Source organism: Oryx dammah, unplaced genomic scaffold (genome assembly GCF_014754425.2).
Source record: "Oryx dammah isolate SB20612 unplaced genomic scaffold, SCBI_Odam_1.1 HiC_scaffold_3, whole genome shotgun sequence".
NCBI lineage: Eukaryota > Metazoa > Chordata > Mammalia > Artiodactyla > Bovidae > Oryx > Oryx dammah.
In genome coordinates, this window is record NW_024070187.1 from 3,704,634 (window position 1) to 3,721,676 (window position 17,043).

At 40.0% G+C, this 17,043-nt stretch overlaps 1 long non-coding RNA gene across 2 annotated transcripts in view; it reads left to right on the top strand.

Moving 5' to 3' along the window:
- The first annotated feature begins 3 nt into the window (after positions 1 to 3).
- The window catches only part of LOC120861665, a 44,187-nt gene continuing 27,147 nt past the window's right edge, over positions 4 to 17,043 (top strand). The window contains exons 1-4 of one of the 2 annotated variants that reach the window (XR_005720572.1): positions 5 to 121; positions 1,379 to 1,481; positions 2,192 to 2,240; positions 4,118 to 5,162. This is a non-coding gene — a long non-coding RNA (uncharacterized LOC120861665). Of the gene's footprint in view, positions 122 to 1,378; positions 1,482 to 2,191; positions 2,241 to 4,117; positions 5,163 to 17,043 lie in introns of those variants that run through there. The other variant, XR_005720571.1, reaches the window with a different exon arrangement.

The following is a 17,043-nucleotide window of genomic DNA, read 5'->3' on the forward strand; positions in this document are numbered from 1 at the left end:
GCCAGTGCGCAAGCTCAAAGCAAAGTTACGCCATCCTGACCGAAGTCTCCCTGCTGATTTGTGAAGCAAAAGGAGGCAAAATTCAGAGACAACCGGAAAGATCTGTTTCTTTTATTACAAAGTAAGCGAGAATAGGCGGAGAAGGCAGTGGCAACCCACTCCAGTACTCTTGCCTGGAAAATCCTATGGACGGAGGAGCCTGGTAGGCTGCAGTCCATGGGGTCACGAAGAGTCGGACACGACTGAGCGACTTCACTTTCACTTTTCACTTTCATGCATTGGAGAAGGAAATGGCAACCCACTCCAGTGTTCTTGCCTGGAGAATCCCAAGGATGGGGGAGCCTGGTGGGCTGCGGCTGCCGTCCATGGGGTCGCACAGAGTCGGACACGACTGAAGCGACTTAGGAGCAGCAGCAGCAGCAGCAGCAAGCGAGAAAAGGACCCCGACAAAACCACCAGTGATAGAAATTAATATCAGTAGAGCACTCTCACTCTTCTACACTTCTATCTTCAGTTCTAGCGGAGTAGACTAGAAGGTATTATTGCTACTTTACAGATGAGGAGGTTGAGATGTGGCTACTAAAAAGCTGCGGAGGCAGAGTTTGCTGCACATTCATTGGAGAAACACTAGAATTGGAGAAACGCCGTTAAGTGGAGAGTAGGGGAAGGAAGAAAGTTGAGATGGTGAATATAGGGTACTACCGGCTACCTCGTAAGCCTTGAAAAGCTGACAAGAATTGAGAATATTCGCAGTTTGTAACAAATCGTGTTATACCTACCACTGACTGAAACAAAATTTTCTGTTTATTTCTTACAGTCTCCCTAGTTATTTTAAGGTATTAACTTCCTTTTATAGCAGGCGTAGAGGACTTTTAGCGTGTTCGTCTGCCAACCACTTGGCTTTTGGGGAGAGACAGAATCAAGAAGTACAGATCTTCTTCCACTTAGGGTAGAGTTATGTGCAGATAAAGCCATGTTAAGTCGAAAATATATTAATACAGCTAACCTAAGAATGTCATGGGTTAGCCCAGCCTGCCTTAAACTTGCTCAGAACACCTACATTAGCCTACAGTTGTGCAAAGTCATCCAACACAAAGACTACTTTATAATAAAGTGTTAAATATTACGTGCAGTTTACTGACTATTGTCCTGAATGTGAAAAGCAGAATAGATTTATGGGTACAAAACGGTTGTATCAGTTGTTTGTTGGTGGTTTAGTCACTAAGTCGTGTCCAACTCTTGTGACCCCATGGATAGTAGCCAGCCAAACTCATCTGTCTGTGGGATTTCCCAGGCAGGAAAACCAGTGGGTTGCCATTTCCTTTTCCATGGGATTTTCCTGACCCAAGAATCAAACCCAGGATTTCCTGCATTTCAGGTGGACTCCTGGATGGCTAAGGGAGCTGTGGTTGCTACCAGTATTCGACATGACCATAGAGTATCTGACTACATATCCATTGCCTGGGGAAAGATGAAAACTCGTAAGTATGGTTTCTACATATTGCTTTCAAGCCATGGAAAAATGGAAAGTGGAACCATTGTAGTCCAGGACCCTCTGTAGTTAAAAGCAGGAATTAATTCCACACTGAGCCCAGATTCTGACTCTGTCCTTTAATTTTTCTGTGACCTTCACCAATGTAGCCTATATATTTCACTTTTATTCATCTGCAAAATAGCAATGATAAATTTATTGATGTTTAGCACATGTCAAATGCTTAGAACAGGGCCTGGCTTGGAATTGGGCCCTGAATAATAGTATTCACATATTGTTGTTGTTTTATTTACTTTAGTAATAGGCAATGTAACTCCTACACAGGCTCCATTCCACTTCTGTCTCTTCTCAAGTGTGTTTTCCTAAGAGTGATACATTATAGTCTCAATTTATACCACTTGTAATAGGTGTACTCAATTAATTACTTCTATTACTTGTGAGAGCTTCTTGTGTCCTAAGAATAATTCAAGAGCTGGGATAACAGGGTGGACAAGCTCCTGACCCTTAAAAAAATGTATATTCTCTTTGGATGAGATAAACAATTAAAACACACAAATAAAACAGTTTCACATACTAAATGTTATCTGAGAAGTCTATTTTAATAGGGTTAGGTGCTGGAAGAGGTCACTAGGTAGAGGTGACATCTGAGTTAAGTAAATCATTCATGATGAGAAGGCTCAGCCAGAATATCATCTGCAGGAAAGAAAAAGTCTTTCAAGAAAAAGGACCCATGCGAACCAAGACTGAGGTAAGGAAGAGCTTGACATTGTCTGAAGACAGAAATTGTGAAGAAGGGAGTTGAACAGATCTTATATCTACACATTCAGACAGCTGACTGATTTTTTTAAAGGGGCAAGGCAATTGCAGGATATAGGTCATTTAAGTTCTTTAACAACACAATTCATGTTTATAGCTTTGCAACAGAACTCCTAGCTACTAAGTTTATCCTTTAAATCTTTGGGTTATTTTAGTGGGCATTTGGTAATTTCTCTTTCTTGTCAGAAGGGATAAAGGCCTTTACTGAAATAGTCTGTCCTTTCCTGGAAAACAACTTGGTGGTAGAAAAAGAATGGACTTTGACTTCAGATAAACTTCAGATCAAATGGACTTTAGGTGAATTAAATAATCTTCAGCTTCTGTGTCTTTGGGTTGGAAACAATTGCTTTGTGTTACGTGGTCTGAATGAAAGCCTCTGACATGTTTTTGACATAATAGCTATTCAAATTGTTAGTTTCCTTCCTTTTTTGATTTGGCAAGGCTTTTCATGAAACTGCCCCAATACACCATGTCTGATCACTATTCTGAGATTGCTGCTTGAATACTTTGCCTATGTTTGCCTACCTTTCTCCTGTGCACCTTCCACTTTTATATCATTTCCATCATTCCTTCCTTCTTTAGTATTACAGGATTATAATTTTATCACTTGAGCATTTGCCTTTTATTGGAGTCAATCCAAAGGAGTATAAGCCATTTCCACTCCCATCTACATACCATTATAAAATATATTTACTTCATAACCTTGTTTTTAGTAAGAAATGTTTGAAATGCCCAAGGAATATATTTGTTTGCTTTCAGGGGGAAATTCTTTTGTAATTTTAGAAGAGATTCAGATAATGTTGTACATTCTGCCCCTAAAAAAGAATCAGTTTGAGTCAGTATTTTGACCTAGATGATCCATCTAAATATAACCTGGTTTTCAACAAAATCTTTCAGTATAGATCTTGTCTCCTCTTTATTGGATATCTGTTGCTTTGTCTGATCAGCATTCTTCTGTTTCTTTGTAAAGTGCCTTTTCCTCACCCTACGTGATTCTGGTGGTGTTGTTAATAGCAGGCATGATCAGGCCCTGCTAATTGTGGAACCCCATCCCCTCTCTCCTCATTGACTGTACACCCAGGCTGGGCCAAAAGAGTTCCTCCATCAGTCTTGAACATGTGAACTCTGAGAGAGAGTAGGTCTTTCCTTCTCTAGGATTATAAACACTAAGGTTCATGAAAGTCTAGAGCTATGAGGGGCCATCTTGCCACCACAGGGAGAAAACTTGTTTGAAGATATTCTCTAGAAGAGAGAGAGAAGTAGATCCTTTATGTAGAAGTAGCTTGTACCAATTTTTGTACTTCCCAGTTGTGAGTCAATACATTTGAGTTGGTCTTTTGTTAAATGTGTCCAAAAGAATACTGACCACATATACTTCTATAAGAAGTGTATAAAGATAGCCATATTGTATTAACCTTTATAGCAACCACTGAGATTGGTGGAGTACCTTGTGAAGAAGTGGACAAAAGGCCTATTTCATAGCACATCTGGTGAAAGAAACCAATGGGCAGATCTCAGAATAAACAAATGGAAACTTACACTTTATTTACTGTATAACATAATACATCTGCTATGCAATTTGCCTATATAGAAATTGGTTTTCTATAAATTATCATGGAAAGAAATAATGCAAAATGTTAAGGTGATTATTTCTATATAGTGGGATTTGAGGAAAATCTTTTCCTTTTGAATTTTTTCTTTATGAATTTCCCAAATCTTCGGTATAAGGCATGTGAGTAGCTTTTATGATCAGAAAGAGTTAAAAGCAATATCTTGTTCTGACACATTTTACTATTTCTTTATTTAAAGGAATTTTGGCATTCAAACATTTTATCAGAGATATTTGTTTTGCTGTTTTTCAAGATTCAAACGGAAAGCTACATGATCAACATCTGAAAAGATTTTATGCCTTGACAACTCCTATAGTGTGAATGCTTGTGTCTTGCCAGATTCATATGTTGAAATCCTAATCCCCAAAGTTGATAGTGGTTGAAGGTGGGGCCTTTGGGAGATGAGGTAAGGGTGGCGCCCTCCTGAATGAAATTAGTGCCCTTATTACAGAGGTCCCACAAAAGCTCCCTGGTTCCTTCCACCATGTGAGGATACTATAGGAAGTCTGCAGCTTGAAGGAGATGGTGGCACAACCATCAGGGTGGCATGGTGGCCATGGTGGCACACTGATTTCAGGCTTCCAGTCTCCTGAACTATGAAAAATAAATTTCTGTTGTTTATAAGCCACCCAGTCTGCAGTATTTTCATTATAGCAGCTTGAATGGATTAAGACAACAACAGTTGAACACTAATAAGTCACATGTAGTATATACTTTCCTTCCATATTTTTTACTTCATGTAATAAAAACCTTGAGTTTATCAAGTTTTGTTCTGGTTTCTATTGAATAATTGAAAGAGTTTCTGCTTCCATTCTTATCATTCACTATGCCAGGAATCTATCTCTTCTGTTATTATTAAGCTCTTCTATATGTTCAGAGGAATTAAGTCTTCAGTTTGTCATAAATACAACAAAATGAGGGGGAGGAGATGCAGGGGACCTGTTAATTTTCAGTGCACTCAGACTACTGTAATACGTGGGTAATCCTATGCCAAAGAAAATTATGCATATGGCTCTGTCTCCGGCATGTAGCTGAAGTCCTTTGACTCATTCTCTTCTACCAAAATAAGATTCATACTCGTCGATAAAAATCTGTAGGAAAATACTTCTGGCTTTAAAGATTGAAGAGGGTGTGCAAACCAAGGAATGTGGGCAAACCACTAGAAGCTGGAATAGGCAAGAAAAGGGATTTTCCTCTACAGCCTCCTTTCCAAAATGAAAGTGGCCTTGGGGACATATTTTAGATTTCTTACCTCCAAAACTTAACTTACAAAACTTTTCAGTTCAGTTCAGTCACTCAGTCGTGTCTGAATCTTTGCGACCCCATGAATCGCAGCACACCAGGCCTCCCTGTCCATCACCAACTCCCGGAGTTCACTCAGAGTCACGTCCATTGAGTCCGTGATGCCATCCAGCCATCTCATCCTCGATCGTCGCCTTCCCCTCCTGCCTCCAGTCCCTCCCAGCATCAAAGTCTTCTCCAATGACTCAACTCTTCACATGACGTGGCCAAAGTACTGGAGTTTCAGCTTTAGCATCATTCCTTCCAAAGAAATCCCCAGGTTGATCTCCTTTAGAATGGACTGGTTGGATCTCCTTGAAGTCCAAGGGACTCTCAAGAGTCTTCTCCAACACCACAGTTCAAAAGCATCAATTCTTTGGCACTCAGCTTTCTTCCCAGTCCAACTCTCACATCCATACATGACCACAGGAAAAACCATAGCCTTGACTAGATGGACCTTAGTCAGCAAAGTAACGTCTCTGCTTTTGAATATGCTATCTAGGTTAATCATAACTTTTCTTCCAAGGAGTAAGCATCTTTTAATTTCATGGCTGCAGTCACCATCTGCAGTGATTTTGGAGCCCAAAAAAATAAAGTCTGACAGTGTTTCCACCGTTTCCCCATCTATTTCCCATGGAGTGATGGGACCAGATGCCATGATCTTTGTTTTCTGAATGTTGAGCTTTAAGACAACTTTTTCACTCTCTTTTACTTTCATCAAGAGGCTTTTTAGCTCCTCTTCACTTTCTGCCATAAGGGTGGTGTCATCTGCATATCTGAGGTTATTGATATTTCTCCCGGCAATCTTGAGTCCAGCTTGTGTTTCTTCCAGTCCGACGTTTCTCATGATGTACTCTGCATATAAGTGAAATAAGCAGGGTGACAATATACAGCCTTGACGTACTCCTTTTCCTATTTGGAACCAGTCTGTTGTTCCATGTCCACTTCTAACTCTTGCTTCCTGACCTGCATACAGATTTCTCAAGAGGCAGGTTAGGTGGTCTGATATTCCCATCTCTTTCAGAATTTTGCACAGTTTATTGTGATCCACACAGTCAAAGGCTTTGGCATAGTCAATAAAGCAGACATAGATGTTTTTCTGGAACTCTCTTGCTTTTTCCATGATCCAGCAGATGTTGGCAATTTGATCTCTGGTTCCTCTGCCTTTTCTAAAACCAGCTTGAACATCAGGAAGTTCACGGTTCACGTATTGCTGAAGCCTGGCTTGGAGAATTTTGAGCATTACTTTACTAGCGTGTGAGATGAGTGCAATTGTGCAGTAGTTTGAGCATTCTTTGGCATTGCCTTTCTTTGGGACTGGAATGAAAACTGACCTTTTCCAGTCCTGTGACCACTGCTGAGTTTTCCAAATTTGCTGGCATATTGAGTGCAACACTTTCACAGCATCATCTTTCAGGATTTGAAATAGCTCTACTGTAATTCCATCACCTCCACTAGCTTTGTTCATAGTGATGCTTTCTATGGCCCACTTGACTTCACGTTCCAGGATGTCTGGCTCTAGATGAGAGATCACACCATCGTGATTATCCAGGTCGTGTGAAATAGTCAATTTTATGTTGCTTTGAGCCATTAAGTTTGTAATAATTTGTTAACAGCAGCAATAGGAAACTAGCATAGATTGCCAGATAAAATACAGAATGCTAATTTACAATTGAATTTCAAATACACAATAGTTTTTTGGTTTTTTGTTTGTTTAGTATGAAAAGGGAAAAGTGAAAGTTTAGTTTCTCAGTCATGTCTGACTCTTTGCAACCCCATGGACTGTATAGCCTTCCATTCTCCAGGGGATCGTTTGAACCCAGGGATCGAACCTGGATTTTCCACACTGCAGGCAGATTTTCTACCATCTGAACTACCAGGGAAGTGAAGTGAAGTCGCTCAGTTGTGTCTGACTCTTTGAGACCCCATGGACTGTAGCCTACCAGGCTTCTCCATCCATGGGAGTCTCCAGGCAAGAATACTGTAGTGGGTTACCATTTCCTTCTCCAGGGGATCTTCCAGACCCAGGGATTGAACCTGGGTCTTCTGCATTGGGGGCAGACACTTTGACCTCTGAGCCACCAAGGAAGCCAATGTCCAATTTGTTTTCCAAATATTTCTATAGGGCATACTTATACTGAAAAAAAATTCTTTGTTGTGCATCTGAAATTCAAATGTAACTGGGCATCCTATATTTTAAACAAAATCTGGCCACCCTAAACTATTATAGTTTGCCTTATTATTCACATATGTATTAATTTCTATCTCTAGTTTTATATGCAAAGTTTTCTTAAAGGAAGATGCTTATGTTCATCATAACCTATATTGTTATGGGGAGTCATAGTATTCACAAAGCAGTTTTTACCTGAATATTTTTCATTGCAGTGTGAAAATACATACTTCACTGTTACTGTTGTTGTTCATTCTCCAAGTCGTGTCCAACTCTTTGCAGTCCCATGGACTGCAGCACCCCAGGCTCCTCTGTCCTCTACTGTCTCCTGGAGTTTGCTCAACTTCATGTTTATTGAGTCAATGATGCTATCTAACGATTTCATCCAAGCACATAGCTAAAAGTATTGGTTGGCAAAGGCAAAGGCTCTTTTTTGTATGCTTGTAGGAAGAAAAGTTATGACCAACCTAGATAGCATATTAAAAAGCAGAGACATTACTTTGCCAACAAAGGTCCGTCTAGTCAAGGCTATGGTTTTTCCAGTGGTCATGTATGGATGTGAGAGTTGGACTGTGAAGAAAGCTGAGCGCCGAAGAATTGATGCTTTTGAACTGTGGTGTTGGAGAAGACTCTTGAGAGTCCCTTGGACTGCAAGGAGATCCAACCAGTCCATTCTAAAAGAATCAGCCCTGGGTGTTCATTGGAAGGAATGATGTTAAAGCTGAAGCTCCAGTACTTTGGCCAGGCTTCCCTGTTCTTCACCATCTCCCGGAGCTTGTTCAAACTCATGTCCATTGAGTTGGTGATGCCATCCAACCATCTCTTCCTCTGTCATCCCCTTCTCCTCCTGCCTTCAGTCTTTCCCAGCATCAGAGTCTTTTCTAATGAGTCAGCTCTTCACATCAGGTGGCAAAGTATTGGAGTTTCAGCTTCAGCATCAGTCCCTCCATTGAATATTCAGGATTGATTTCCTTTAGGATGGACTGGTTGAGTCTCCTTGCAGTCCAAGGGACTCTCAAGAGTCTTCTGTAACACCACAGTTCAAAAGCATCAATTCTTCGGTGTTCAGCTTTCTTCACAGTCCAACTCTCACATCCATACATGACTACTGGAAAAACAACAGCTTTGACTATATGGATCTTTGTTGGCAAAGTAATGTCTCTGCTTTTTAATATGCTATCTAGGTTGGTCATAGCTTTTCTTCCAAGGACTAAGTGTCTTTTAATTTCATGGCTGCAGTCACCATCTGCAGTGATTTTGGAGCTCAAGAAAATAGAGTCTCTCAGTGTTTCCATTGTTTCCCCATCTATTTGTCATGAAGTGATGGGATTGGATGCCATGATCTTGTTTTTTTGAATGTTGAGTTTTAAGTCAGCTTTTTCACTCTTCCCTCTTTCACCTTCAACTAAAGATGCTCTTTAGTTCCTCTTGGCTTTCTGCCATAAGGGTGGTGTTATCTGCATATCTGAGATTATTGATACTTATCCTGGCAATCTTTATTCCAGCTTATGCTTCATCCAGCCTGGCATTTCACATGATATACTCTGCATATAAGTTAAATAAGCAGGGTGACAATATATAACCTTGACATACTTCTTTCCCAATTTTAACCAGTTCATTGTTTCATGTCTGGTTCTAACAGTTGCTTCTTGACCTGCATAAACGTTTCTCAGGAGGCAGATAATGTGGTCTGGTATTCTTACCTCTTTATGAATTTTCTACAGTTTGTTGTGATCCACACAGTCAAAGGCTTTAATGTAGTCAATGAAGCAGAAGTAGGTCTTTTTCTGGAATTCTGTTGTTTTTTCTATAATCCAACGCATGTTGGCGATTTGATCTCTGATCCCCCTGCCTTTTCTAAAACCAACTTGAACATCTGGAATTTCTCAGTTCACATACTGTTGAAGACTAGCTTGAAGCATTTTGAGCATTACTTTGCTAGCATGTGAAATGAATGCAATTGTGTGGTAGTTTGAACATTCTTTGGCGGTGCCTTTCTTTGGGACTGGAATGAAAACTGACCTTTTCCAGTCTTGTGGCCACTGCTGAGTTTTCCAAATTTGCTGGAATATTGAGTGCAGCACTTTAACATGAGGTAGGTAAAATTATCTGTTTTACAGATGGGGAAACCCAGGGCACAGAGAAACTGAGTGATTTTTTTCCTTTAAGGTTACACAGCTAGTAAATCATACAACCAGCATTCATACCCAAACAGTCTGTCTCAGGAGACTGTGTTCATAGCCACTATACCATTGTGCTTCTTGTAAATGGGAATCCATGTCTATGCTAAGTGTGTGAACTTCACCTTAACACTGAACCTGCTTATTTTTTCTCTCTGTGAGGATCTTAACTTTCCCCACTCGATTACTTTGCCTTTGACATCTGTATAGATAATAAAGGTACTACCATGGGCAGAGGAGCCTGGTGGGCTACAGTCCATGAGGTCTCAAAAGAATCCAATGCGAATTAGTGACTAAACAGCAACAAAATTATTAGATTATCAAACTCAATTTTTTATGTTTAGATTTGACACATAGTTAGAAGTACAACCAAGAGGTACAGCACATTAATGCAAAGAGACATGAGCCCCAGCTGTAATCCCAAAGATTGCATACAAGCAAGAGTGATTAACAAGCAGTAGAAGAAGCTGCATGTACAGAAGTAGTGTTTGTTCTTGACCGAGAGCCTCTTACAAGCTATATCATTTGTACAACATTCCCTTCTCTCTTTTAGCCCAAAGTTCAAGGATGCTGCACCTACATCATGACCAATTCTTCATTCAAACTTATGACTTCAGGAAAAAAGTTTCTACCTTTTCTTGTTTTCACCCTGTTTTCCTCTTTTTAAAGTTGCCTAGGGAGAAATGCTTAGGTTGTTTCAGAAGCAGAAGCATTAGCAGGAGTGGGAATACACTAGATGATGCTGACTCTCCAGTGAGGTACTAGTGGACAACCAAGGCCAAAAGGCAGTATCAGGCGGCTTCGTGTCTTTCACAAGAAATATGGTTTTATCTTGAGATAGTACTTCAGTGGTAGACAGCTTTTAAGATGACCCCCAGTGATCCCCACCTGCTTGCATTCAGGGCCTGTGTAATCCTCTCCCTTTGAGTGACTTGCATCTGGCCAACAGAAAATCTCAGCACCAAGGGGGTGACACTTCAGTGATTAGATGGACTGCAGTTTCCATCCTTCCAGCAGGTTCTCTCCTGTGTTGGTTTTGATGATTCAGATTTCTATGATGATGCAAAGTTCCATGTGGCAAGGAACTAAAGGTGTCCTCCAGCCAAGAGCCTAGTAGATATTGAAACCCACAATCCACAGCACTACCAACAATCACATAAGTGATTGTGGAAACAGATGCATCTCAGATTAAGCTTTCAGATGAGAACCCAGCCCCGGCTGACTCTTTTTTTTTTTTTTTGGCTGCACTGAGTCTTCGTTGCTGCACTCAGGCTTTCTCTAGTTGCAACAGGTGGGACCTGCTCTCTAGCTGTGGTGCGCAGGCTTCTCTTTGTGGTGGCTTCTCTTATCGGCAGAGCGCGGGCTCTAAGGTGTGCGGGCTTCACTGGCTTTGGCACGCAGCTTAGCTGCCCTGTGACGTGTGAGATCTTACCAGACCAGGGACTGAACCGATGGCTTCTGCACTGCAAGCTTGATTCTTAACCACTGGACCACCAGGGAATTGCTCTGGCCAATATCTTGACTACAGCCTTTAGAGAGAATTGTAAGCAGACCCAGCTGAGCTCTGTCTGTATTCCTGACTTCACAGAAACTGTGAGATAATAAATGTGTGTTGTTTAAGCTGCTAAGAAAGAATAGACAGCTAGTGCCATTTCTACCACAAATTCTTCTCAGTAAGCATTACTTTTGGATTTCAAATTCCATTGGCCTAGTCTCATCTTTGCCAACAAAGGTCCATCTAGTCAAGGCTATGGTTTTTCCATTGGTCATGTATAGATGTGAGAGTTGGACTGTGAAGAAAGCTGAGTGCCTAAAAATTAATGCTTTTGAACTGTGGTGTTGGAGAAGACTCTTGAGAGTCCCTTGGACTGCAAGGAGATACAACCAGTCCATCTTAAAGGAGATCAGTCCTGGGTGTTCACTGGAAGGACTGATGCTGAAGCTGAAACTCCAATACTTTGGCCACCTCATGTGAAGAGTTAACTCATTGGAAAAGACCCTGATGCTGGTAAAGATTGAGGGCAAGAGAAGAAGGGGACGACAGAGGATGAGATGGCAGGATGTTATCACCAACTCGATGGACATGAGTTTGGGTAATCTCCAGGATTTGGTGATGAACAGGGAGGCCTGGTGTGCTGTGATTCATGGGGTCCAAAGAGTCGGACACTACTGAGTGACCAAACTGAACTGAGTCTCATCTTTTGGAAAGAAAGAAATGCAAAGAAAACTCTATTTGATATTTTTTGCAACCTTCGAATCCATCAAAATGTTGCTAGAATATTTTATGAAGAAGTTTGTGAAACATAAAATGTCAGATCTATATCATTGACATGTGCTTTCTCTAGTGATTAGGAAAATTTTTAATGATCTTTAAGAGGTGGCATGAAAGGAAAGCATAGTTTGCATTTCAGGAATCTTGTTTTAGCTAAGTACAACTGGATTAGAACTATAATTTCTACCTCTGAAAATATAAAAGGCAGGGAAACGTGACTTCTAATGTGCAAATGGAAAATCTTTAACCAATTTTGCTTTTACTTAAGAAAACAAAAGTAAAACAAAACTGAGCCTGAAAGGGTAACTTATTGAAGGTCACTGACAATTCATTCAGAATTGAATTTTTTATTTGATCTGATAATGTTATCTGAAAAAGTAAAATCATATCCGAAGCTCTGTTATGACAGTGTACACATGTATGTGTGTATGCACACTCAGTTGTGCCTGACTCTTTACGACCCCATGAACAGTAGCCCACTAGGCTCCTGTGTCCATAGGATTTCCAAGGCAAGAATGCTGGAGTAGGTTGTGAAAGAAATAGCATCTGCTTATAAATAGGGTCTGGAAGCAAGACTGAAATTTGTAAAGATTATATATTATATCTGATCATGGTTGTTTTATTCAATCTTTGTTTCTGTTACTACTGATAAGTTAGATTGTATAACAAGCATATGTAAGAATTCAGTTATTTATAGAGATATTTTTTGTCAGCATATGACATACCAGGGTTTATTCTAAATACTGCGATAATGTAGTAAAACAAAATATACAAATCCCTTGGAGTGTTTGTTACAGAGACTGGTAGACACTAAAGGAATCAACAAATAAGCAGATGAAAAATGCAGGGGTGAGTGACAGAAAGAAAAGTAAAGCCAAGCCAGGCATGGGTAAGGGAGAGTGGCTAGCAGGTTACTGTGAGGTCAGCGTCATCAGGAAGATGGCCTCCCCAGTGATGAGGCGTTTGAGGAAACCTGGAATGAGGGCAGTGAATGATTCAGTCAGTGGACTTTAGCAATCAAAATAACCAAAGAGGCTATGAAGAGGCTTGCTGGAAACAAGCAGGGTGACGTCTTTGAGGTTCTTTAGCAAGTATTTAGTACCCTTGGATGTGGTTTCTTGATATGGAGTTTAATGGATCAGTTCAGTTGAGTTCAGTCGCTCAGTCGTGTCTGACTCTTTGTGACCCCATGAATCGCAGCACGCCAGGCCTCCCTGTCCATCACCAACTCCCAGAGTTCACTCAGACTCACGTCCATCGAGTCAGTGATGCCATCCAACCATCTCATCCTCTGTCGTCCCCTTTTCCTCCTGCCCCCAATCCCTCCCAGCATCAGAGTCTTTTCAATGAGTCAACTCTTCTCATGAGGTGGCCAAAGTACTGGAGTTTCAGCTTTAGCATCATTCCTTCCAAAGAAATCCCAGGGCTGATCTCCTTCAGAATGGACTGGTTGGATCTTCTTGCAGTCCAAGATCTCCAATTACCTGGTTTGAATTCCAGATCTTCAACTTGCTTGCTGGGTGATCCTGGACAGGTTGTAAACCTCTCTGAAAAAAAAAAAATGAGGCTCATAATACCTTAATAAAGTGGTCATGTGGACTGAATAATATGTGAAAAGCCTTTAGGACAGGCCTCAGTTCATATTTAACAGTAATAAACACTGCCTATGGCTCTTACTAAACTTACTCTGTTACAATATTCTTTTTTTTAATTTTATTGAAGTGTTGATTTACAGTGTTGTGTTAATTTCTGCTGTACAGTAAAGTAAATCAATTGTATATATTCTTTTTCATTTTCACAGGATGTTGAATACAGTTCCCTGACCTATAGTGTAGGAGCTTGTTTTTTTATTGATCTTATGTGTAATAGTTCACATCTACTAACTGCAAACTCCCAGCCCTTCTTTCCCCCACCCCTCCTTTGCAACCACAAGTATGTTCTCTATGTCCATGAGTCTGTTTCCGTTTCATAGATATTTTCATTTGTGTCATATATTAGATTCCACATATAAATGATATCATATGGTATTTGTCTCTTTCTGAGTTGCTTCTCTTAGTATGATAATCTCTAGTTCCATCTATGAGAATGGCATTCTTTCATTCTTTTTAATGCCCAAGTAATATTCCGTACTGGAATAGGAAATGGCAACCCACTCCAATATTCTTGCCTGGAGAATTCCATGAACAGAGGAGCCTGGAAGGCTAAAATCATGAGGTCGCAAAGAGCTGGACATGACTGAGCACACACACAATTTTCCATACAGTATTTATTTTTTATTAAATTAGATCAACACATGTGACTCTCCAGACATATAACCATATGCCTTTGATATATGAGGGCTGTAGCCTTCAAATTTGCAAACCCAATTTCCTCAATAGCTTTTCTGGCATCTAGGAAAATTTCAGCACAAGTTCCCAGAAATAGCTTCCCAAACAACTTAGGTATAAAGTACATTGTTAGAACAAAGGTATAAAGAAGTGTGTGGATATCAAGGATTCTTCAAAATCATTTAAGAATACCACACATTTTTAGAAATATAAATTTTATGGTTGTTCAGGTCATGGGCTTTGATCTCAGCATTGGATTTAGATCCTAGCTAGAGGAACTGTAGCATTTTGGATATGTCATCTAACTTCTCCAAAGTGGAGTTGTTACAGCTGACATTCATAGAATTTATTATGCACCAGATACTTTTTTAAGACGTGTATATACATTGGCTCATTTAATCTTCACAGCCCCTTTTGAAGGGAGTTACTATTATTATCATCATGTTACAGATGATCAACACAAGGCAGAGATCAAGTGACTTTTCAAGGTCACACAGCCATTGAAGTGATAGAGTCAGGATTTGAAAGGATGCTATCTGGCGTCAAGTCTGTGCACTTAAGCCATACACTGCACTGCCTCTTGGTAACAACAGTTTCTACCTCATAGGTTCAGCTAAGTTCAGTCCCTCAGTCATGTCTGACTCTTTGCAACACCATTGACTGCAGCACACCAGGCTTCCCTGTCCATCACCAACTCCAGAGCTTCCTCAAACTCATGTCTGTCGAATTGGTGATACCATCCAACCATCTCATCCTCTGTCGTCTCCTTCTCTTCCTGCCTTCAATCTTTCGTACCCTCAAGGTCTTTTCCAGTGAGTCAGTTCTTTGCATCAAGTGGCCAAAGGATTGGAGTTTCAGCTTCAGCATCAGGTGAGTGAGTGAGTGAGTGAGTGAGTGAAGTCGCTCAGTCGTGTCCGACTCTTTGCGACCCCATGGACTGTAGCCCACCATGCTCCCCTGTCTATGGGATTTTCCCAGCAAGAGTACTGGAGTGGGTTGCCATTTCCTTCTCCAGAGGATCTTCCAGATCCAGGGATTGAATTGTGTTAAAACAAGTGGTGTATAAGCACTTAGCACAGTGCAAGACACGGAGTAAGTGCTCAGTAAATATTTGTCACAAGTCATAGTAAATTATATCATAGTGAGAAGAAAGCCTGCATGCTCTGTTATAGGTGGCTCTGGTGGTAAAGAACCCACCTGCCAGTGTAGGAGATGTAAGAGACAGACATGAGTTCAATCCCTGGGTTGGGAAAATCCCCTGGAGAAGGAATGGCAACCCACTGCAGTATGTTTGCCTGGAGAATCCCATGGACAGAGGAGGCTGGCAGGCTACAGTCCATAGGGTCGCAAAAAGTCGGACACAACTGAAGTGACTTAGCAAGCACACATGCTCTACTATGGCTGAATAGTTAAATTATTTTTACTTTTTAAGGTTCCTTTGTGTGTGTTCCATCAGCTTTGCAAATCCATTAGTCTAGTAACCCTATTTTGTTAGAACATTGACTTAGCTAGTGAAATTTGTTTGTACTGAGCCCATGGTGGTTCCTGATGATCACCTCTTATTTTTCTAAATGCTCACAGACCATCTGTTTGAGACTCTATTTTAGAATTTTGCTTGCAATCAGTGTCAAGCTCATAATTTACATATTTGCCTTTTTTCATTCTTTTGGAATTTGGGAGACCTCTAGCTCTCTTCAGGGTGAAAATCTGGTTTATGTTACTAGTATACTTCATTAGTGATGAAAACTGTTAGAAATTTTCTACATAATTTCAATTTTTTGTTAAAGTAATGAGATATCTGTGTTGTTCTCAAAGAGCATTTGAATCATACAACTAACAACTCTCCTATTTCAAACCCATGGCTGTATCAAACTGTGGGGCTGATCCAGCATAAAATAAGATTACTCATCTGTTAGAGGAAATTTTCCAGCAGGAACAGAAAAATTTAGGTAGGATATGAGTCATATGATCTGACATTCATCTGCTATCTAAATAAATCCTATTTCTTTTAACTAAACCATATGCTTTAAAGGAGTTAAAAAAAAGAAAGAAAATGTAAATTTTTTATACATTGAATCCTTTGACCAATTAGAACTTTTAGACATTTGAATTTCTAAGTTATAGTTGGACTTCAAAAATGTGTCATTTGTCTTCTTTGTAGTAAACCTTTTCAACTGCATGTTTTGCTTAATTTCTGATCATCTAAATATGGCAAAGGAATTAAGGTATGCATGTTTGTGTCTATAAATGGTATTGTTTAGATCAAAAGCTAGCAGTAAAAGTTCTTAAATGTTAAAATGTATAGTCCAGGGTCTCCTTTCTTAAATTTTCCAAAGGGCAATTGAGTTATTAGAGACAAAAATGAAAAGTCCTATCTTCAGTTGGTCAGGTCAGCATTTTATTAACACAATGTACTTTTGAAATGATAAGTGGCATCCATTTCCATACCATAGCTGGAATCCAGGTACCACTGAAATGGATTATGCCTTGGTCACCAAACTTTAAGTTGCCCACCACCCCTGTTTTATCTTTTGGTCTGATGAAGGCTATAGGTAAGTTGCAGTGCAACTACAAAGGATAGGTGTGGGAAGAGAAGAAAAACAAGACAGACCAGAGATGGTGGATCTTAGAAGAACCCTAACCTATTATTTGAGGATTTAAAGTCTGTGTGAGTATATGTATATGCATGTAAGTGTGTGTATGTGTATGAAATTTAGATTGACTTACATCTCCTTGCTTTTAAAACCAATGAAATCTGAATTCTCTTACTTGGTTTTTCAATAACATTTGATGTCATTTGTCTTCTTGAGATACTTCTTTCCCATGACTTTTGTGACCTTCTTGAAATACTTTTTTCTCTTTGTTGTTGTTGTTTGAGTTGCCCAGTCATTTCCT